This window comes from Rhea pennata, chromosome 4, assembly GCF_028389875.1.
Source record: "Rhea pennata isolate bPtePen1 chromosome 4, bPtePen1.pri, whole genome shotgun sequence".
NCBI classification, from domain to species: Eukaryota; Metazoa; Chordata; class Aves; order Rheiformes; family Rheidae; genus Rhea; species Rhea pennata.
The window spans coordinates 32,293,460-32,317,853 of record NC_084666.1 but is presented as its reverse complement, the minus strand read 5'-3'; the positions used below and the strand labels follow the sequence as shown (position 1 = coordinate 32,317,853).

General features: G+C 38.9%; 1 protein-coding gene across 1 annotated transcript in view; it reads right to left on the bottom strand.

Moving 5' to 3' along the window:
- Window positions 1-24,192, bottom strand: part of SLC7A2 (solute carrier family 7 member 2) — a 58,086-nt gene extending 33,894 nt beyond the window's left edge. The window contains exon 1 of the mRNA XM_062575637.1: window positions 23,984-24,192. The gene's annotated coding sequence lies outside the window, so the exon portion shown is untranslated. The remainder of the gene's footprint in view (window positions 1-23,983) is intronic.
- Between the last annotated feature and the right edge of the window lie 202 nt (window positions 24,193-24,394).

Here is a 24,394-nt window from a genome sequence, read left to right as displayed (position 1 = left end):
CTTCACTCACAACTTTATTTCCAATGTGAGTTGCCTGGAGGGTATTAAAAAAGTTAGCAATTCAGTAGTTTTTCTAGGACGATGTCCTGCTCATAAAAATCAAAAATCACCTGAACATTAAATTGCATTTACTGTACCTATAAAGCTAAATGGCATGGAGGCATACACTACACAAATGTTACTTGCGGTGCCAATGAATACACTACCTACAGTAAGTCCCTCACAACTGTGATTTCAGGACAGTCTGGATTAGATAGCAACTGGAAAGTGATGAGATAGCCCATCTCTTTCCCTAGATGAAGATTTGGTGTAATGCAGTTTTCCAGTTTTTCCCTACTGGACCCAGAGAAAAGCCATAAATTTATAACTTTTAATTCCATTTCACTGAACACGAACATCTTGTTAACCACTTTGTACCGCTCTCTACTCTCAGCCACTTTCTTCCCTTGCCATACCTCCATGATCCTGAACAGCATGCCCAACTTCTGATGAGGAAGGTCAAAGGAAGCCACACAGGTAAGTATGAAGCCCTTTGACTATCCTCCTCTAACTGATACATTGAATCAAGCATGTTTAGTTACCAAATTATCTCTCATTTGTTCATTAACTCAGTGTTCACATCTTTTTTTCTTTTGTATTTTCCATTAATTTAAGTGAAACAACATGCTTCTCTCCTTATTGGCTCCTAAATCAACCACTCATTTCTAAAAGTAAACAAATATTATCCTTATCTCCAGTCATGCTGCGAACAATCAGTTGGAGAAATCCAACAAAACACTAGATCTTAATACAGCCAGTCCTATTTTCTTTAAAAAACCCTTAAATCCATAAACCGGGTCATCAAAAGTGTAGACACTGAAAATAATTAGACTAGTTATCACCAAAGAAATTTCCTAGGTCCTTCCAAATATTGTGTGTGTGTGCATGTGTGTATGTGCGTGCATGAGTGTAAACCATGGTATTTCTTGGATTTGCTTTACAATATTTACCAAGCAAAAGGATGGTTTATTTGCGGGTGGCCTAGCCTTCATTGCTACTATGGCTGGGCCATATTTTTGGAATAAATCTGTGTTCCTCCCTCACTTTCCATGAACTTTGCAGGCAATGACAGTAACTTGAGTTAAAGGGCCTGTCTATGTGATACAGAATCTGGGCAGAAACCATTCCTTACTTGCTCAAGGAGAAAAAGGTGGCCAGGACAGATTCAGTATACCATGGGCCAAACCCAGAAAACGTGTTGCTAGTTAAAATGCAACTATTTAGGATGACCTCACTGGAAATTACTGCCAGGAAAGACACCTCATTTTACTGAGTGCTTGAAAAAAAGCACCTCACATCTAACACCTGCTTGTTCAAGACAATGATTAGGATACTCACAGTCCCATGTGGGCAAAACTTTGGCAAAATGTCACAGAAATAACTTCTAATTCTGAAATGCCACCACTTGCCCTTACCAGTATTGAGTGGAATATTTCACCAAGTTACTGTTTCTAACTAAATCTGATCAACAGGTTAGTATCATTTGTAAATTATAAAAGTTTTCACAATGCAGTAATTTTTTGGCACAAAGAGTATTCCTCCTATAAACACTATTAAAACATAAAGCTTTAATTGTCCTACTCTAGCAGTGCATATTAATATAATGCACTTAAGATTGCAATTTTTCCACAGCGATTTCTGTCATGTAAAATTAAGACAAGAGGTGCAAAATCCTGTATGCCTAAACAAAAAGTATTGCTAGCTAGTTTAAATGATGACCAACTCATCAGTAAACATATTTCAGCCTTTCTCATCCGTATGTTGTTTTTGTTTCTACCAGAACACTCCTCTTTAGCGTACATCAGACTACTACTCTTCTACTTTAGTCCCTTAAACAACAGTCAGCAATGCAGGTACATTTCTTCTGCAGAACTCCATTTTCCAACAGTTGAAGAGGCTAAAGCAGAACCAAACTCTCCCTGTGCTCAAACTAATTCCCATTTCCAGATGCTTTCTTTTACTCTCCTTTGAACTTGGCCTTTTTCACATTACACATCCATAATAATTTCAAAGCTTCATTTTTTTTTCTGTCCTTTTAAATTATATGCAAAGATACAAAGCTTCAGCTTACAATCTCTCGTGTACCTGCTAGAGTGTCCTTGACATCTTTGTCATCCAAATATCCTTCCCTTTGACTACAGTCTCTCTTGAAAATGTGGCTCTTATAAGCGTTGAAATATCATGCATATCTCTCTGAATATTTAGCTTGCTTTTTAAAGGTAGTGTACAAACAATATCATATGCCAATAGTAAGTTTCAGACACATCATCAGCTGGTACCAAAGCCCATCCTGGAACCTGGATGCATTATTAGTAAAATGAGAATCAGGAAACACCTAGTTGTAATCTTCCAATAAGTGATTTTTGACAGGTTCTAAGAGATGCCTGGAAATGCACTAATATTGAATCAATAATAAACTGGAATTCAGCTGATCTCATGATAAATCCAGACGGAATTTATCTATTTATAAAGACAAAGGCGGTCTGATGTGATGAGTGTTCTTCAAAAAGCAGTGAAGTTCTATTTATTTCAGTAGCGCTTAAAGCAATCCCATCAGCATTTTAATATATTTGAAATTTTGCTTGAATAAAAAAACTTTTACATGCCTGTATTTTCCTCCATAGATCAGAATATCAAAAGTCACCACATAACACAATGTATTAAAGTCATCAGTTTTAAGTATGAATTTCAAGAATAAAACTTACCTCCAAAGAAGCAGAAAAAAGTAACCTTTAAAGCGTGTTTTTTAAACCTAGAACACTGTATTAGACTGAGTGAAAGCTGGGCAATTCATCAAACAAGAAACTACTTCGGAGACATAGTATGAAAATGTCCTTGAAAACATTTTTTTTTAATTGATTACAATTTTAAGCTAGGAGTCCTTTGGCTCAGTTCCAAAAAGTTCTAAACACCTACAGAAAAAGAAAAACAATGCAGGAGCAGTTTGATAACAACAGAAGGAAAAAAACACTGTTCTGTTTCTCCACTAAAATCTAGAAATGATTGGCAAAAGTAATCTAAATACCTCCTGTTTCCCAAACTTGATATAGCTTTCTGAAACAAAGTATCACTAGCACTGAACTAACTCAAAACATTATCTATCCATATTTTAGTAGAAAGAGAAAAAAGAAAAAAATGAGTAATTATCACCTCACACTTCACTCATAATTGACATGGATTTTTCAGGTTAGTGGGCCTGAGATGACAAATAGCTTTGAAAAAAAATATCCTTCTCAAAAGCCATCAATATAGAACACTGGAAATATGAAAACTCTAATTAAGTAACAAAATAGCAAGGAAGCATGGAAATCTAAGTCTGCCTTGATAAAAGGATAAGGAAGGCAAAGTGCTACTTCAGACTTTTTGGCTTAAGCAAGACTCTACATATAATTAGCAAAGTTTCAGTGGTGTCTGAATTAGACATACTTTTGGTGCTGGTCAAACACAGTTTTAATAATCTATCGTTATATGTGCAGAAGAATTTTCTGCTGGCACGGGGTAAAAAACAGACTTGAAGATGTGCCATATGACCCACATTTAATTAATGGCAGATTTGTCTGTTTTAGGCAGGAATTGCCTTAAAGGCTAACTCTCCCTCCTTTCCCAAAGTTTGGGAAAAGTATGAAACTGTAAAGTAGAATCATAGAATCAGTAAGGTTGGAAGGGACCTCTGGAGATCATCTAGTCCAACCTCCCCGCTCAGCAGAGTCACCTAGAGCATGGTAGACAGGGTTGCATCCCGGAAGGTAACATTAATGAAATCTAATACTTTACTATAGCATTGCAGACACTAATGAAAACATATCTGCCTGTATTTACTTTCCCTATGATGAAGGTAACAGCTCTACCTTCCTCATGTAAAACTCTCCAGCAGCAGTACACAGTCCTAGTCATCCTCACCCTCCTAATCCTTAAGGACAATCTATCTAGATACCAACAGACTACAGCCTCTTGCTGACATGATGTTGAAATAAATCTTTGAAAACTCTGAGAATTGAAGTCTGAAAAATAAAAGAGGTATTTTTCTAGCCATACATCATAAATAGATGTTTTTCTTTCTGAATTTTTCAAGGCAACTTATTCTGCATAATAAGTAAGGCTGAATATTAACTAAGAAGCTTTTTTAATTGGATGGCCAAGACTTCACAGGGCAGCAATGAACATATTTAATTTATTCCAAAATTCATTAAAACCATAAATAGAAATGAAAAATATCTCTGAAACATTAGATTATCAAAGCTCACCTTGAAGAGATAGCTGCTCTGATAGGAATAACAAAATCAACCACAAACAGGAGAAAACCATGGGACAAACAGGAATATTTATAATGCTTCTAAAAGGATGTTTTAGAGCAGGCAACAGCAGGGAACAGCAGAGAAAAGTATGGATTCTCCAGAGCATAAAAACTTAGTTTACCTTCCAGAGCATGAGTGGGCTCAGCACTGGACTACAATGGTCAATCTGGAACTGATAAGTTATTAAACCAAAACATGGGAAAAGGAGAAAAATTATGTACAGCTACAATGCCCAGAGAGCAAGCAAATGAAGGAAATTTCAATGACGTAAAAATCACTCCTTCAGAATGTAGAATGTAGACTTCATTTTTTTTAATATAATTTTGCTCTCTGCTGTGATAGCTATGAGTGGGTAACATTAGAAATTTTGCTGTGACCAAGATATAAATCATCCAAACAGGCAGAAAATACTTCTGAGAAAGCACAGATTGCTTTCTCAGAAGCTATTATTGCATGCCTATCATCAGAAAATATACATTGGGATCAGTGATGTGATGACAATATCATAGCTCCTTCAAGAGTTAAAAGAATTTCATATTGCCTTTCATTCTAACTGTTCCTAAATATGAAAAAGAAAAACACCTTAGAAAACTATTTCATGCAATGAAAGTTCTATTCTACTAACAGATTCTCTACAAACACATAAATAAAACATGAAAGTATTATTCAATAGGGAAATTGTTACAGATATGAGTCTGATGATTCCTAAAACTTAACTTAACTCAAATTTATTCATACTACTGTTTTTTTCCTCCTCTTCCTCCACAAAGGACAAAAGAGCAACCAAAGTAATGTTCACAGTCATGACCGCCCAAAACTCGAACAAAGCACATTCTGAGAAACTTGTGTAAGAGAGTATAGACAGATTCTGAATGAATATGAATACATTCACCAGATTTCTTTGTTCAAAGGTTATCAGATTGAGCATATGGCATACAAAGAAACCACAAGTTACAAGTACATGTTGGATAAAAGGCTATTTGGAAAGTAAAAAGCAAAATAGATGAGAAACCCTGGATATGGAGGAGTTAATTTTTGGCATTGCTATGCATTCTGAAATTGCATAAAACTGCAAAGAAAAGCCAGTGACAGTTTGGAATATGACACACGCACTCACAAATAAAATAAACAGAACATCTGCCTAACAATCTAATGGGTATTACGTGGGCAGTTACTGGTATGCTTGATTTTAGACTTTAGCCATTAACTAATGCTCCTGACATGTATCAATCAATGCATAGAGACAGCCAAGATTATTATGCAACAGAATGTTCATTCCACTGGGAAATATTTTGAGCACTCAGATGAACTGAAAATCCTCCTGAAAAAAAAAAAAAAAAAGAAAAAAAAAAGAAAATATATATATATATATATATATATATATAAAATAACAGTTGGGATGTAGGTGATCAGCAATTTTCTTTTCATATCTGTCTGCTTTTCAGATTATGAGCAAAACTTTGTATTATAGCTAGAAATAAAATGAGCTGGTGACTCCATCTATTTGGATAATTCTTGAAGCTGATGTGGCTCAAATTCATGGAACTAATTTGTCTGGATAACAGCTTTACAAAAGTTCAGAAAAGTCTAGACATTTTCACTGTGGGAAAAAAGATGCACAATCACCTTTATACAAACTTTAAAAATAATATCCTGCAGTCATCCTTTTATATTGCAAAACATATTTCTAAAGCCAACAGCAGATCAACTAAAGCAGTTTAAAGTAACTGTGTTTATATAACACTAGAAGGTTTCAAGGGAGGTGGAAACAGCTTTTAATTCAACTGTTTTGCAAGAAATGACACAGAAAAAAAAACAACTATTGGCTCCATATACCTAATTTTTAAGGTAAGTGAAATTTTACCAAATAACATGATTAAAAAGTTATTTCTCAAAGAACTAGTTAACCATGTAATTTCCTATCCACACTGACTGAGGCTCAGGCAGAAGCACTGTAAGATTCATGAAAAATCTGAGCACAGTTGTTAGGATCCTAGTGCAGTTAGACTAATCAGAGAAGGAAGAGAAAGGAGAGGAGAGGGAGACAAACATTTTATTCATTTTACATGGATCTCTCTCACTCCGCAGTTTTAGCTTAGAATTAGGTGTTGAAACATAGCTCCAACTTACTTTGGCCTTACTCCACTCAGGCTTGCCAAACTACGTTCCAAAACTGGTTTAACTGGAACCATGTTTAAATACTGCTGCCAAGCTGTTTTAGTTCCAGAACAGGAGGGGAAGGAAGAGTCAGAATTTATTGCTTTTAAAAAAGGAAAATATTTAATTCTTTATCCTTGATCCAGAAATTCAAAGCTATGTGTAATCAAAAGGACTTAAACTCCTTCAAAATTAAGGGCTTTGTTATAAAAGCACTTGAATTTACTACAGATTGTAGCCACATGGCAAAATTATTTCCGTAAGCACACTTTGAGTCCTATTTAGTAAAGCAAAAAAACTTTTCAGCTGTAAGATAAAAAAATATTACTGCAATTATTTCTACCGCAGTTACATCCAATTCAGAATCACAGCCCATTCAAAACCTTAATCTAAGGAAAATCAACAGTATGAGAAAAGTTAGAAATAAAAAGCCAAATATAAGTAAAGCACTTGGGATAATGGGATCATCGGTCTTCCTACTGATGTGTAATCAATTTTCCTGACTCTGACAAAACAAAGAGAAGCTCAGGGTTGCCATTTCTAGCTAATATGTTCAAACAAGAATGGAAACAATTTGGAAAGTTCATATTTGAATACTTTTCATTTTTTTCAGGCCAAGAATTGGGTTTTTTCAACTCACAATTCAAATTTGATTGTCTGTTTCCTGTAGGAGTTACTTTTCCAGTCATCAATTGTTTTACCAAGTGGAATCTAATATAAATGTTCCCTACCTAAATACTTACATTCAGCTTTGTCTTTGGTGCTTTTTAGGTTATGCAGACCCAAAGTCTTGCATTACACAGCAAATGCAACTCTTCTGAAATTGATCTTTACACTTCTTTCTTTTTGGCAAAGCTCCATCAGCTAAGATCTACAGTCAATCTCGAATAAGAAATTTGCCTGTCTTGAACACTAAATTTAACGACAGCATATATGCACACCAAAAGTATTCAGGTAAATGAGCTGTTATTTAGGTCATATTTGCTCTTATGCAGTGTTTAACTCAGCTCAATTTTTGTGGACTACTGCCAAGACAGATTGAGACAGGTCATGAAAAAGAGCTAGAATCCTCCCTCCTTGCTACCATTGCCATCAACATAGAGCCCACCAATTCACATCTTGGAGAGCAGCAGTAGGACCTGTTTGGTTTGAGATTAATTGCAAACTGTCACCAAAATAAGTTTTGAAATGGAATATGAAAGAACCACAGAGCCATGTAGAACAACTGAAACTACATCGATATCACCATCAGTGCAGAGACCTGACTGCAGCATGTATAGACAGATCTGAGTTACCCTTGGTATGTTTACACTAGCATTTTTGTTCAGATCATAAGCATATTTTCAAAGCTATTCTCTTAGCAATTCAGACTACTCATTCTGCTTCGGTTCATACCATGGAGCAACCTTGGAGCATCATCTTGGATGAAAGAAAATTGTAATACATGCTCCAGATGGGCACCTAACACACTGTAACCACTAATGGGAATTCAGCTCACAGGACCAGAAAAAGCTACTACTCCCACACATACCAAAATATAAATGCTTGAGTTCAGTGATTCCTCAGCACCAGATTTTCTCTCTGCAGATCTACTAGTTGCTGAAGTAGACGCTGCCACTGGGTGCATGGAACAGTGAATCCTCAACCTCAAAGGCTGGAGAGTCATCTGTCAACCCACCAGAAGGCTAAGGAGCTTACAGGACAGCTAAATGGTGTGCTACTCCTGCTTCACCAGCATTATTATCAGACTGCTGCTGCACTCTGGTACAGCAGTTTAAAACTATTGTGAAGTTATGGCATAATTTGAACTAACACCTCAAACTGGCATTTCCACCCAAAAGAAGTTGTGTTCCCTGACTCCTACCTTCTTTCCCTTGAGCCAACATAAACATTTCTGTGGCTGCACAGTGAATTAAACTGGGGAATAGAGCCACAATAATAATGACTGTAAGTATAAAGAATAAGTTAGTTTTAACTCAGGTACTTTCCTGATCCAATTCACTACAGTGCTGAACAAACAACTGTACCAGCACTACTGCAGGGAGGCATATGGACAAGGATAAGCTGCCACAGCAAATAGTACCGCTTCTTTTGGTGGCAGTGCTAGCTGCAAAAATTATGACATGACAGACTTGGATATAACTCCTTTTGGGTCCAGTTACAACTCTGAATAAGGACAAGTCTATTCAAAAGCAATGAAGAGCTGTCAGATGAGCTAAAAACCTGTAAATATCAAAGAAGTCTGAATGGCAAGATTAAAGTCTAAAACGTAATACAGCAGCAGTGTCTATGATGGATTTCTTACAAAAATGAATCAAGTCTGAGCAATTGCAAGACATTCATTTTGGGTAAACTCAGAAAGCACAGTTGCATATGTGGTACATTACTAGTATATGTTAGGAAAATACAGATATTTAGAAAATACTGATTATAACATCTACTTTAAAACTTACTCCATTCCAGGTTCTGCCAAAGGAACGGTGTACTGACACCACCACAAATACTGTGATATGGTGTTCATTGTCTGCTGGGAGTATCAAATGAAGTTCTGACTTCAAGTTACTTGCTCTGAAATTCAAAAATTATAATGAGGCTTCTACAGCAGTAATGTAGAAACTATTAGTTCTGCTTTACTTTTAATAAAATATGTCAAAAGTCAGTGGGCTTTATATCTTCTGAATATTGTAAGAAAAAGCAGCTGAGAAAGACAAGGAACCTACAGAAAGACAGCAACCTACAAAGACTGCAATTATATAGAGGGTTTTTTCTATTATTTGTGTTCTCTATGTTCTCAGTTCCTGTAGGAAACTGTTATGAAAGCTCATCCTCATCAAATGCTAAGATGGTCTTTAATACATAAATTTGGAAATCACATCGGAGATACAGCTGAACCCTAGGGCTCATTTACCTAAATCAATACTAAGCAGACTTCTCCTACTCCCTTTCAACATACATTTCTATTGATAGCTGTCTACCTGATTCCAAAGTTTTAGTACATACCATTTTACCATTTCAGTACAGCAAACAACCTGAGGCAGGCATCTAGGCAGTATCTCCTTCCCATCAACCAAAAGCAAACTGGTATATTGTACAAGCCCAAAGCCATCACATGAAATGGTTGCAGACTCATCCTGCTACAAAAACAGGCCTATCTTTGTTCTTTGGATTCCCTCTGAGTTGCTTGTCAACTTAAGGTTCATTACAGAAAAACCAAAATAATCCTTCTGTTTTGGCCAGGACTTTCTTTCTTTCCCTTTTTATTTTTTATTTTTTTGGTAGAATTCTCCAACATGACATTTTTTAATGTTTATAGTCTGTAACACAATATCATGCTGCCATATTATCTTCACCAGACTTACGAGCAATATCCCAGACGTAACTGAGGGCTCAGATGTGCCTTTCGAATACAATCTCTGCCAATGATACATACATGGCAAAAACAGTGAGCCTGTCTAAATGGTGAAACTGGTAATAAAGCCCAGAAGAACAGCCCACACAGGACTGGACAGCAACATCTTTGTGATTTCCATTCTCCACTACTAGCCAGAAAAATCTTAGAAAGACCAGCTGCCCCTCACTACTACACAACCCTGTGTGAGAACGTATTTTGAAACATCAGTTGTCTTTGCTCTTGGAGTGTCTGCTACACACTGCTTCACATTTTGCAGCTGTTTACCATCAGAAACATTTTCATATGTAGAATTATTTTTAACAATTGGCACATAATAAAACAAATTAAATTGGTTCTTAATTCAGATATTTACGGGCTTTGGCCGATTTTAACAGCTACAGAGTTTTGTTCTTCTTGGTCTCAAGTATATTCCAGTTGTCCATTTCTGGAAGGCTGATATTGTATCAAATTTCACCTCTGGAGGGAAGAAAATGTGTTCTTTGAAATGGCTCTTACTAGTGACTGATTGAACTGATTGAGCTTTCAAATAACTAGATTTGAAAGACATCTCTTTTTTGATATGTTACTCTGTAGCTACAAGAACTGAAGTTCAGTTTGAGCTTTAACTCTTCTATTATTTTGTCTGCTGAGTTTCTGTGCTCAGAAAGTTATCTTTCTGCTCTTGCCAGTCATTTACCAGGGCCACAATATTGAACCAAGCCAAACATATTTCAGCAGAATTGTATCAGTCACAAAAGACTGCAGTTATTTCTGATGGGGCGATCCAACCTTTCTCATCCTGGGCCTCCAAAACAGAAATCTATGGTAAAATATTCAGCCTTATGCAAGTTCCCTGGCTGACCCAATTCCACATCCAGGCAGATGACTTCTATAGGCTATTCAATTTACAGATTTATTTCTCAAGTTGAGTTTTAAGGAGGGCTTGTTCTTCAAATCCCAGTTGCCAAATTTGCTAAAAGAAATGCAAGAGTTCTGCACTTTCAAGCCAGCAGTCACACTAGTTATTTTTGAGAATGCCATTTCACACAAGTAGTACTGCAAATAAAGCTATTATATACTACTATTTCAGATCTTTCTTTCAACCTTTTGGTGACTTTTTCAAGAGGTTTGTTCATCATCAATGAGGATTCTACATGTAGCAGTTACATACTCTCTCCCTACAAAGCAGCTTCTACAGCAAACATTGATTTTCCCTTTTGAGTTAGACGATGTATTTTCAAGGTTTCACAATTTGCTTCAGTGATGCAAAGAAATTCAATGTCACCTATCTCAGATGCCCTGCTGTGCATTTCCAGAGTCCAGTTTCCCTGAACATAGTGGGAGTCGAAGTACAAGGAGTGAGTGAGCTTACAGCTCCAGGCCTCTTTCCAACCAGCACTTTCAAGTTTGAGCTCTCTCTTCCCCTCTCAGAGGGGAACACTATGAACACCATTCACATCATTCTGTACCTCTGTCTTTCTGCCATCTGAAAACAGTTGCAATTAAATCAGCTCACTGTTTGAGTTTGCACTGTCAGCAGTATTTTTTATCAGATCTTCAGAAACTGTATGGAACACTGAAACCCACACTTTTATTAGCTAGGTTTCAGCTCTGCTAAAAAGCTGTGTGTTCAATTGTTCCCTTATCTGAACTAATGGAAGATAGTTATCACACTCACCACCTCCTACAGGAGCAGATTTTTATAACTATCATGCAGTTTTCAGATAAATATACTATAATGTTACATGTTTTCATAAATAGGCACAATGGGCTCATTTTAAAGGGCTCTGGCAGCTTGTAACAGCCTACTAAAAATGCAAATGAGAGTTGAGAGAGGTTTTTGGGGGTGAGGGAAGGGTTGTTTTGCAACTTCTGTAATTTCACAGGCTCCTAGGGAAAAAATCCCTATTTACAATGCCAAAAGGAGATCAAAATCAGGTCAAATATGAAATAATGGAAATACATAGTTACAGTAATGATATAACAGATGCAAAGTATGAACTAAGTCTCAGAACTCAATCCAAAATACTGCATAAAAAACAAATTTGCACACAAGACATTTTTCAAGAAAATCTAAAAGTTAGCATAAGTAAAAATGCATTTGGTGAACAATATTTTGTTGATTTAAAATGTATGACTTCTTTAGTTCCTGTCCAAAGGAATTAACTATGGAATTGAACTCCATAGGTTTTCCTGTGTTGCCAGAAAAATATGATTATAAATGCCCAAACTTGCTTAATAAGTTTGAAGAATCTAGCAGTCCCTATGACCAAAGGTTAGCAAGTAATGCTTTCTCTAGCAAAAACGACGAAGGTCTAAAAGAAAGGAGATACAAAAAGCAAAGATGGCAAGAGAAATTACAGTATATTTTACAGCTATGCACTGAGCATATTCTACAATGTCTCCCAATAGCGGTACAACTTAAGAAGCTCATATCACTTATTCTCTTCTTTATGTCCATCCCTTAGCTGTGAACTGCCTGAGGGAGTCCAGAGAAGGGAAGACTTTCCTTTGGTTGAGGAAGAAAGGATTACAGACCTTCTGGGCAGGCTAGATATCCACAAAATCCATGGGCCCAGATGGGATGCACCCACGATGCTATTTTTAAGCAGTCTGTATACTACAAAGCTTTGGACTGAAAGGCCTTCAACACCAGGATTAATAGGTCATGCTCTATAGCAGTGCATCCCTATGAGTAAAAAGTGCCGCAAAAGGGTCAGGAGACCTGCATGGGTGAGCAAGGAGCTCTTGGCCAAATTCAGACAGAGAAGAAAGTACACAGAATGTGGAAAAGGGGACAGGCTACTTGGGATAATTATAGGAATGCAGCCAGAGCATGTAGAGATGCGGCAAGGAAGGCTAAGGCCCAGTTGGAATTGAGTCTGGCAAGGGATGCTAAGGACAACAGGAAGGGCTTCTTCAAATACATCAGTAGCAAGAGGAGGACTGGGGAAAATGTGGGCCTGCTGCTGAATGGGGCGGGGGCCCTGGTGACAAGGGATAGAGAGAAGGCAGAATTACTGAATGCCTTCTTTGCTTCAGTCTTCACTGCTAAGGGCAGCCCCCATGAATCCCAGAGCCTGGACACGAGGGAGAAAGTCTGGAGAAGGGAAGACTTTCCTTTGGTTGAGGAGGATAGGATTACAGACCTTCTGGGCAGGCTAGATATCCACAAAATCCATGGGCCCAGATGGGATGCACCCACGGGTACTGAGGGAGCTGGCAGATGTTGTTGCCAGGCTGCTCTCTATCATCTTTGAAAGGTCCTGGAGAACTGGAGAGGTGCCTGAGGACTGGAAGAAAGCCAATGTCACTCCAGTCTTCGAGAAGGGCAAGAAGGAGGACCCAGGCAACTATAGGCCAGTCAGCCTCACCTCCGTCCCTGGGAAGGTGATGGAACAGCTCATTCTGGATGTCATCTCCAGGCATATGGAGGAAAAGAAGGTGATCAGGAGTAGTCAGCATGGATTCACCAAGGGGAAATCCCACTTAACCAACCTGATAGCCTTCTCTGATGGAATGACTGGCTGGGTAAATGAGGGGAGAGCAGTGGACGTTGTGTACCTTGACTTCAGCCTTGACAGGCTTTTGACACTGTCTCCCATAACATCCTCCTAGAGAAGCTCAGGAAGTGTGGGTTAGACGAGTGGACAGTGAGGTGGATTGAGAACTGGCTGAAAGGCAGAGCTCACAGGGTCATCATCGGTGGCGCGGAGTCTAGTTGGAGGCCTCTGGCTAGTGGAGTCCCCCAGGGCTCAGTACTAGGTCCCATCCTGTTCAACATTCTTCATCACTGACCTGGATGAGGGGGCAGAGTGCCTCCTCAGCAAGTTTGCTGATGATACCAAGCTGGGAGGAGCAGCTGATACACCTGAGGGCTGTGCTGCCATTCAGAGAGACCTGGACAGGCTGGAGAGCTGGGCGGAGAGGAACCTCATGAGGTTCAACAAGGGCAAGTGCAGAGTCCTGCACCGAGGGAGGAATAACCCTAGGCACCAGTACAAGCTGGGGACTGACCTTCTGGAGAGCAACTCTGCAGAGAAGGACCTGGGAGTGCTGGTGGATGACAAGTTGACCATGAGCCAGCAATGTGCCCTTGTGGCCAAGAAAGCCAACGGTCTCCTGGGGTGCGTTAGGAAGAGTGTTGCCAGCAGGTCAAGGGAGATGATCCTGCCCCTCTACTCAGCCCTCAGCTCCGCAGGACAAGAGAGACATAGAGCTACTGGAAAGAGTCCAGCATAGGGCTACAAAGATGATCAGAGGGCTGGAGCACCTGCCCTATGAGGAACAGCTGCGAGAGCTGGGCCTCTTCAGCCTGGGGAAGAGAAGACTGAGGGGGGATCTTATCAATGTGGATAAATACCTGAAGGGAGGGTGTCAAGGGGACAGGGCCAAACTCTTTTCAGTTGTCCCATGTGACAGGACAAGAGGCAATGGGCAGAAACTGAAGCACAGGCAGTTCCGCCTGACCGTGAGGGGGAATTTCTTCCCTGTGAGAGTGACGGAGCACTGGACCAGGCTGCCCAGAGAGGTTGTGGAGTCTCCCCCTCTGGAGATATTCAAGGCCCGCCTGGATGCAACCCTGTCTACCATGCTCTAGGTGACCCTGCTGAGCAGGGAGGTTGGACTAGATGATCTCCAGAGGTCCCTTCCAACCTTACCGATTCTATGATTCTATGAACATGTGTGTGGCCACGTGATAAACTGGAGCAGGGAACTAATCCTTGATCAAATGTATCCCAAAAAAATAAATCAATTAGTTTACTAATCCAGTTCATTGCCCAGTGCCACAAACATCCATGCAGCCGCAGAGGAGCTGGTTACTGAAGCAGGAACAAGAGAGGCCTGGAGTAGGAAACAAGAACTGCTTATGCTGACACTGCTGGAAGAAATGCTCAAACTATACCCATAAGCACAAACATAACCAGGAAAACTACTTTCTTTACAGAACACAGTCAATAAATTTTAATCAGTAACAATGAAATAGTGTAAATATTCACTTTACATAATCAGAAAGTTGACTTAATTTACTGTGTGTGGATAAAAATGCAGTATCAACAGTAATTTACTGCAAATTCTGCTCTTTTTTCATCTGGTTCATTGAACTAAGTGCAACCCATCTGTTACCACACAGGACAGAAAAACAGTCAAATAGAAAAAAGAATCTTATTTAATAAATAACCAAAATTATTTGCTTAGATAACTAGTGATTCGGAATATATAAGCAATTGAACACCATAGAAGGTTTTGCAGAGTATTACAAACTTTCAGGAAGATTTACAGCAGCTTATTAGAAGCTTCTATTAGAAGACAATTAGAAATAAAAATTTTGTTACATTTATTAAGTCTGACATTGAAACTAGTTGCCTCAGAATAAGGCACATGTAATAAATTAACGTATGCCTAATAAAATATGTCTAATAGCTGAACACTGCATGGGAGACTGCAAACAATTTTGGAATGGATACTCAGAAGTAGTATCCCACTAAGGGATAAATGTTGAAACAATTAGATTTCCTCATTTAGGGAAAGAATGTTACAAGGCTGATTTTTCCCTTACAGACAGTTTCTTGTATTTCCACCACACAATAATCAGAGAGTGAACATCTCACTGCTGTAAGACAGTCACTCTGCCAGAACACCTCCTACCAAATAACTTGCTGTTACATGGCATTTTTCAGTATCAGGTGCTACCACCATGATAAAAGCTGGCACAAATGAGTGGAAGATTTTTTCTCAAACAACATATGAACATTTATTTTTCAGATTAGTTTTCACAGTGATCTTGGCCTAAAACGTCCATGTCCTCCGAGCCCTGATGTGACTATAATAAAAGTAGCATTATTACAGCTAAACAGGTAAGTGATACCTCACTCCAATACTACATTGCTTTTAGTTTAAAAAGATAATAAAATATGTTTGATAAAGAAAGAAGTAGAAAAGTCATTCATTATGAAGTCAAAATATTTTCCACAAGGGGAAAAATAGATTTATGAACTACTCTTTTAAGCAGCAGTATTCATTTAAAAATTTTTGCTGCCCATTGTGGGATTGTTTTCTATTTGTTTTATAGTCAAGAAAATTTCTGCTAGCAAGTTAGCAAGAGTAAAACCAAAGACCGCAGAGTATGCTCCTTTTCCTAATGTTCTGAGAATATGTCAAAAGGCCAGCACTGAATGTTTTACTTATTCCACATGTTTAGTTTTCACACAACTCCAGAGAATGATGCAAAACTAATATGGCTCATACCTTAAGTTCTGTGCAGCCCCAAAACTCATGCAACATGTGACTGAAAACCTGAAGGTCTTGGGTGATCTGGATCTATCACACGCCCTAAATAAAGTCTTGAAATTCACTTGCTCCCTATCCAAATCCTCAGGAACAATCACCATGTGAATCACCATTGCTTCTCTACATGACATGCGACCATCTCTTCTTCAGCCAGCACTGGCATCCGTTCCAAAGTTGTGTTTTGGTTACAGAAACCACCACAGAGGATTCTCTTCAAGCAGATATTTCATAGACAATAATCTTTCTCAGTTTCTTCCTAGATGTTGGGTCCTACCACATATTTCCCTGAGCCAAAAGCACAGTTCAGAGAGCATGGAGTAACATGGAGTATGGAGAGCTCTGCATAACATCATTGTTTACAGACTCAGTAGCCTCAACTAAATATGATGAATGTGCTCAAATTCTATTCAGTTGTTTGTTCCTCAAGAAGTGTCTGACTAGACCAGCTAATTGTGGTTTCAAGCTAGGAAATCCTGTCAAGGTTAGTGAAAAACAATATGGATGTTGACTTTAATTTCAATCAGCTATGAATTTTGAGCTTTTACATAACAGACAGACATTACCAGAATCCATTTCGCTCTGAACAAAAAGGCAGGTGAAGGCAGTTAGGGACCTTAGGAAGAATATTTCACTTCTCCAAGTCTATTTCCAAATATGTTTTTAGCTCCCAAATGCTCACGGTATAGGTCTGTAGGGATAGTTTGCTTATTTACACTTGCATGGATCTCCACAGACAATCAAGTTATACCACACAAATTGATGCAAACATGAAGTGTAGTGGCCTCCACTGCACTGAGAAGTGAGACCAAAAATTTGAAAGACAGCATGGTGATAATATGAAGAACAGTAGTTCCTCTCATATGACCTCTTTATGAATAAATGTATAGACTTTATGAAGGAACTTGAAAAGATATTTTAATCTTTATTCACAGTAAGTATGTCGGCCAGTTCAAACACAGAATAAAACTGACAGAAAAGATGAGATAAAGTAAGCTCTGAGGGACTGCAGAGATAGGTAGGTCACCTTAAAACAATGAAAACCCAGACTAGGCTTATTAGATTTATTAGTTAAGCCTCATCTTAGATATTATTTTAAGAAGTACTATTTCAACTTTTCCACCCAACAGTGAATTTTATAATTGCAAATTTTATAGCATTTTATAGTATTTCTAACCAAGCACTCTGTTTTTAGTTGTTTATATCACTGAATTTCATAATGAATCTTTTTATTGATCTAATTCTAGATAACTGCTGTTTTTCTCTCTTTAATTTGTCAGTACAGGTATTTAACTAGTGCTTACTCATGTCTCATTGAAGAAAAAAAAGATATTTTGAAAAATACATTCACAGATGTAAGAGATGACCTCCTCGATCAGACTGGTACTCCTGCCTTCAGCAGTGGCACCAGGAGATGCTGTCTAGGGAGAGCAGGTGAGCCAGCCTAGTCTGCTCCTCTCAGATGCTCCCAGGACCACCCAGAATCCCTGTTTTTGAGGGCACAACCCTGACTAGTCCTTTTAGTACCCATTTATGGAGCTAGAGTCCATGAGTTTGTCTTGTTTCTTTTCAAACCTGCCAATATTCTCTCCAATGTTTCTCTCCACAGTCTCTCTGGGGGTGCATGTTCCAGAAGTTCACTATCTGTTACATGAAGAAGTACTTTCTTTAATTTGCTTTAACTTTCAGTTTCAATAATTGCTTCAATTTCAACAACTGTATTAGGCAACACATTGAGAAAACTAACTTAATGTTGAAAGCTCAGGCTATGCAAAATAGCGTGCATTTGTGCGTAGGGTGAATTTGTACTTCTATACTGCAGAATTAGACTACTAAAATCAAGTCTGTAAGAACACTTCATTTGCACTTTTTTCACACTGAACTGTCTATATACTATCACAGTAGCCTTCCATTCTTGACATAAGACTACCATCGGAAGAAAACCTGTTCTTAGCTCATATAAGCCCTAGAGGCCTGGAGGAAGCCCTCCACTAGACACCTCCCGTTCACACAGGAGGGGACATGGTTTCACCTCTCCGCTCCCCTTACCTCACAGAGCACCTCCTTGCAGCTGTGTGAAGAAAGAGGGTGGATACAGTTTGGTAAGCAGTGCATACATGGGTGTAACACATCTCATGTTTCTAGAAAACAGAGTTCTAGGGAAAAAAAAGAAAACAATAACCCAACTTATAAATGATCATGCAACTATTGCTGGAAAAACCTGTAAGAATTCTTGCTGGCCTACAGTTTCCACACAACAAAACTCATTTTTCACAATGCCACCCTTGAAAGTTCTCCCTCCCTTCAAATCCTTACAACAACAGAAGAGAGAAATCAAATTATGCTGCTCACTGCACTCAAATACTTTTTGTTAGCTTAGTATAGATCCATCTCTCCAAAGGAGGAATTTTAAGAATGTGGATGAAGTGCTTCGGAGGTATCCTCAATCCCTATCTTAGAACAAGTTAGACTATCATTACAAGGGTCAGAAATACAGCCTTATCATCTAAAATGCTGCTTCTAAAAAGTACACTGAAACAGTGTACCTCTGAAAAGAATTACATATTCATGCTAATTCTGTACTTCCACACATTTTTTCACCTAACTCACAATGCTGGAAGTATTTCATGGCAAGTTACATCGCATTGTTTTCTCTCAATTGCATGATATTCCAAAAACATTCAAGGGTAGAATAAAATCCACATTATACCAAATCATGCATAAACACTGAATTCAAATGAATTAATATAAGTCCTAATGGGAATAATCAGAGATCTTCTTGACATCCAAATATTACATTTTCTTTAACTAATAAGGAGAAGTTTCACAATCTAAGAAAACTGAAAGGAAGACAATAATCCCTTCCAAATTCCATTTAAATTATTATTTATTCCATAACCACAAAGCACATGGTACTGCACAAACAAAATAAAATAAACACAATTGCCTTCCCATTTTGTAGAACAGCTTGTAATCACACTCTAGACAAAGAAATAACTAACAACCTCAAGCAAAATGGAGAGGACCTGGGATTAGCTATATGAATTCACTAGCTATAAAACAAGTTATCCACATAGTTCATTTTTTTCACAGTAAAGAAAGCAAAATACTACATTGCATTGAATCCAACTCCCAATGGTCTTTAAAGCAAACATAACTTTATTCCATACATTTCTCAGAAATGTACAGTTTATTCTCAAGAGCAAAAAGTATAGACAAAAAGTATTAGTATGCTATACAGAGAAGACAGCAGTTGTAAGATATCACAAACATCCTTTGGTACAGTTTACTATCTTTTCTGTCAGTCCAATCCCAATTGATAAATTATTCCTAGCTAATTCCCTGCAGAAGATCTGGGAGGAAAGCTCACTTACTTGGATTTTGTCAATGCAAGATCCTTCTACGGCAGAAATCTGCTCTTCTCCAAAATTCTAGTAACCAGTACAATGAGGCAAATCTAATTAGGTATCATCCCTTGCTGGTATGACATCTGACAAAATCAATCTCCGAAATATGGTAATGTAGTGAGAAGCCATGATAAAAAAAAAAAAAGATGTTACCATCACCAAAAAAGAGGTAAATACAGCTTGCTATTAGTGATATAGGGGATGATGGCATTCCTTCCAAACACAAACATTGACTCTGTTCATCCTGACTCCATATCAGAAGAAGCAGCTGTCATGTGTGCACTCTACTGCATTTCTGATGAGTTGTCATGGGGAACTGAAGGTACCAAACATTACATTTTTCTAGCAACTTCACTCGAATTATCATTTTGAGATCAGACAAGATAATATTGCAGATCTTGGATGACTGTCAGCAGTGACTAAACTTCAGAGCCCCAGAAGCCACTTTTACTAGTAACCTTTACAACTCCCACTGGAGTTGTAGTGGCAGATCACTTACATGAATGCTTTTCCCAGCAGAGTAGACTACACATTTGTCATTTTCCGAAAATTCAGTCATTCCCTTCCAGCAGTCCTGCCCATTGATTTACCAATGTCAAACTGTTTAGCCACTAATTAATTTATTCAGCAAAGATTTCTTACCACAGCTGAGTGATGCACAGAAGTTGAAGGACTGACTAGGCTAAGGATGAGAACTGTATGTGAAACTAAAGGAGGCATACATGTGATCAAAGGTGACATGGTAACTGTAAAGGTGTCATGAAGGTAGACACTTTTAGATACATGAAAACTTTTAGATATATGACTCCAAGTATTTTTATACACTTTTTAATAATTCCAGCACCATATAAAGTGATTTTAATGCCTTATTATGTAAAAAGCTAACACAAATACATGAAGTTCTGCTTTAAAGTCACAAATATTTATGAAAAAGACATCAAAAACTGTCTTCTGCATATTTGGCTACATAGCACTGATAGATCAATACCTGCTCGGAATGTGTCACAATTAAGGTGATCTCATAATGTTCAAAATTTTGTAAAGACAGGGGAAAAAAATGAGGACAAAGGGTTGAGATACTGAATGACTCTTTCCCCCTCTTTTGTGCATGTCAGCTCTGGAGCTCTTTCTCACCTACATATATGTACCATTCCCTGAGTCTGATCACAGACTGACTGTCGACACCTGCTGTTCTTGCAGAAAGAGGGAAAAAGAAAGCACTACTAATTATTACGGAAGTCAAAAATGCCATGCCAGCAACAATTACTACTGCTAGTACTTTGCTTCCCCTCCTCCTGCTACATTCTGGTATTTTATTTCCGTTGGCTTCCCTCTGTTAGTCTGAGGTTGACAAAACATTTTCAAAATGTATCATTGATGGAAAACCTCAAGGAAGAAGGGAAAAGAAGAAATGGCAGAAAATTGATTATTCCACTATCAAAAAGGAACAGTTAAACCCAAGACAGAACTGATAGCTAAAACAATGCACTTTTTTAAGTTAACTCCCTAATATTATTTATCTAAAAGCAAGAATCTACCCTGAGGCATGTCACTATATAAGTAGGGAAGAATTCTGGTTAAAAATAGGACAGTAAACAAACCAGGAAAGGATGCCATGCAGGTTTTTGTCAGAATAATACCTCTACCACGATAGGCAGATGTTGGAATTACACTTGCAGAACCAGTATGGGTGAAGATGACCAAAAGCTATATGAACAGAGCTGAGAGAACTTTATGGTCTTACAATCTCTATGACAATTGAGAGAATGAGGTTTGGCTTAGGCTCTTTTTTGTCTGCAGTCTTCCCTCACTCTTAAAGTCCACTGCAAAAAGTACAAAAATCTGCTAAGGCACAAAATAAGGAATTAAATCTTCATAGTACCTTCCAATACATTTCATTTTGTAATGAATGCATGCCACAACTATTCTTGGTTACTTTTCAGTGAACATTAGCTGAAAGGTAGAAGTAACGTGCATTTTCAGGCAAGCTAAAGGGACGCATTGACTTAAGTAGATGTGCATTTTTTCCACAGTTACAAAGTTAATCTCTATCCTATTTCTGGTCCTACAAGAAGAATACTCCTAAAATCATTAGGTTTCATGTCTTCGGACTTAAGTAAGATACAAGTTGTTTTGTAATTGTCTGCTCCCTAGATCTAGACAAGTTCTAGGCTACAGGATATCCTTGTAGCCAACATACTTACCTAGAAGTTGTGTCTGGTTTTAGACATTGTAACCATCTGCAACTAGTGAATTGCAAACGGAAGACTCCTTTTTGAAAATATATTGTTCTTGCCAAAACACTCAGGAAACAAAAAGCAAGTTTTCAAAAAGATTTTTTATTTGCTTTTCTCCTTTTATCCTACCTGCTTGCTCATACTCACCACCACTTATTAAGCCAATTACTCATATAGCAAACATCCCCACAATACAGCTATTAGGTAGCACAAATAACTTAAAAATAAACTTCACATTCACTATTACCCTTAAATACCTTGTTAACTAGAAACTTAAGCACAGAAAGAATGCTAAAATTTATATACAGATAGGTTGAAAATATATGCGAATTACATGAATTCATTAAAAAATTTGAAACTGATTTTGATTTAAGCCAAAAGTCTGTGCAAGGCTGGAAGTAACTACATTTTTATGCATCTTATCAAGTGTATTTTTGCTGGGGGTCAGGAATCTTCATCAGCCCATTTATGCATGTTCTAGCCAACATACTGAGCTTCAGGATCAAAGCTTCGTTGCATTAAAACTTCAGAGACTGCTGGTCTTCATTCAAGTCTGAAGAATCACAGGCTGTATTTCAACATCAGTTAGACAGCAGATTACTTCAGGTAATCTTCATCACAAGATGTAGTAAAAGACTACTGCATGTCATTCATCTAAAGAAGTCATTGTACCTTTCAAAACATACCATCACGGCTTCTTATGTCTCTACTGTTTTGTTTTATTCCTGTCCTAATCTGCATGATAAAGCCCAGCAGGGCTCAGAAGAATTGTGTGTACTGGGGTAGAGTCAGATGGAATTAACCGCAGCAATGGATTTCTGCTTACAAGTGGAATGGGCACCATGCCTCTTTCTGTTTTGTTTTTGTTTGTAATATAGTACATTACAGGTATCAATGAAAAGTTTGGTTTTGTATAGGCCTTATGCCTGTTCTTACTGTCAATCTTAATGTTATTTAATCCATTAGGTAACACAAACCAGATCTCAAAACATTTTCCACACTGTGCAATCCAAATTCTAATCCAAGTAATCGAAGAGCCACTGTGTACTGAATCTGCACAGTGTCTACATGAACTTTTTATGGAATTTGTCTTGTCTTTTGAGGATAAACAAACTATCATCAGCCTGTTTCAATATATACAAGGTCTATATGCCACGATCCCTTGTCTTACATTCCATATCTTTGAAGTGTCTGAATGCCTCTCAGTGCATTTGCTTGATCTTTAATTAGAAAACATATAAAGGGAACTGGGTTTGAAAGCTTTTAAAATAAATACATATTATGCATTAGTATACTTGGAACAGAGGGTGTTGCAGTGAGCCCAAGTCCTTTGGTCTCAAAGGAGTTCACTGCACAGCCTGGATTAAACTTTAGGAAACTTCTATTTCCTTCACAAGTAAGTTTTATTACTTTGGCTGAAATGATGTGTTAAGCACCCGCATAACAATCAGCAGAAACTACATTCACTACATTCCTAATAAAGTGGTACGATATTCCTCCCCACATACCAATTTAGTTTAATACTGATCCAAGACTTGCATCAGAATCTTAAGGCTCTACCATAAAAACAGTATCATAAATCTCAAGTGATAACCAGTATTTTAAAATAAAGAATGCTGTTCTGCTATTTCAGAGAACTTTAATTTTAAATATTATTTTATTAGACTAGCTTTCTAGAGGTGCCACTAGCATTACACACTGGATGACATATACCTAAAATACATTTCTATATTTAAACGTGCAAAGCTGGCAGAAGGCAAGAATCTTGTGTTCCCTAAACTTGCTTTACAGCAGCAAGAGACCTGCACCCACCGCTCGCTCTCCACGGGAGTACGATTTCCCCAGCTTCTTAAAACGCACTGAAGATGGAGGTGGCATTGCGACTGTATGTTTTAATTCAGTAAAATCTATACGGACGGTAGGTACCTCCAGATAGTCACTGCTTGCTCTAGCTGGATGGAAACCCTAGGACAGCACTCTCGCCTCCAATGCTTTCCAGCAGCAGTAAACGCTGCCCCCGGAGCAGCCGACAAGGTGCCAGTGCCCCATCACCGCTGCCCTTCAGGTGCGCCTAGCCCCCGGCAGAGAGAGGCCCCGGAATGGCGCTGCCGCGGCGCCCCATCGCCCACCCGCTCCCCAGGGGCAAAGGAGGGGGAAGGCGCCACTTACGGGAGGGGAAGGGGGGCGGCTCGGCTCCCGGCGGCGGCGGACAGGGCTGCGCGGAGGTGCGGCGGCGCCGGTGCTCTCTCAGCGGCCGGAGCCGGGGCGCTGCTCCTCGCGGGAAGCCCCCATGCCCGGCCTTCCCACACGCGCGGCGCCGCCGACCCCCCTACCCGTCCCCCCGCACCTCCCCTTGCCCCGCCGCGGGAGGGCCGGGCCTCCTCTCGCAGGGCTCTCCCGCCCCGCGGCTCGGGCCGGCGCTGCGAGGGGGAGGGGGGGCACTGGGCGGGCCCGCCCCGCCAACGGTCGCCACGCGACCGTTATCCACCCCCCCCCCCAACGGCGGGCTCGCGGCCCCCTCGGTAGTTTTGCCAGCACTAACGGTCGTCGGGGTGTTTCTGATGCGGTTTTGCCCCGAAC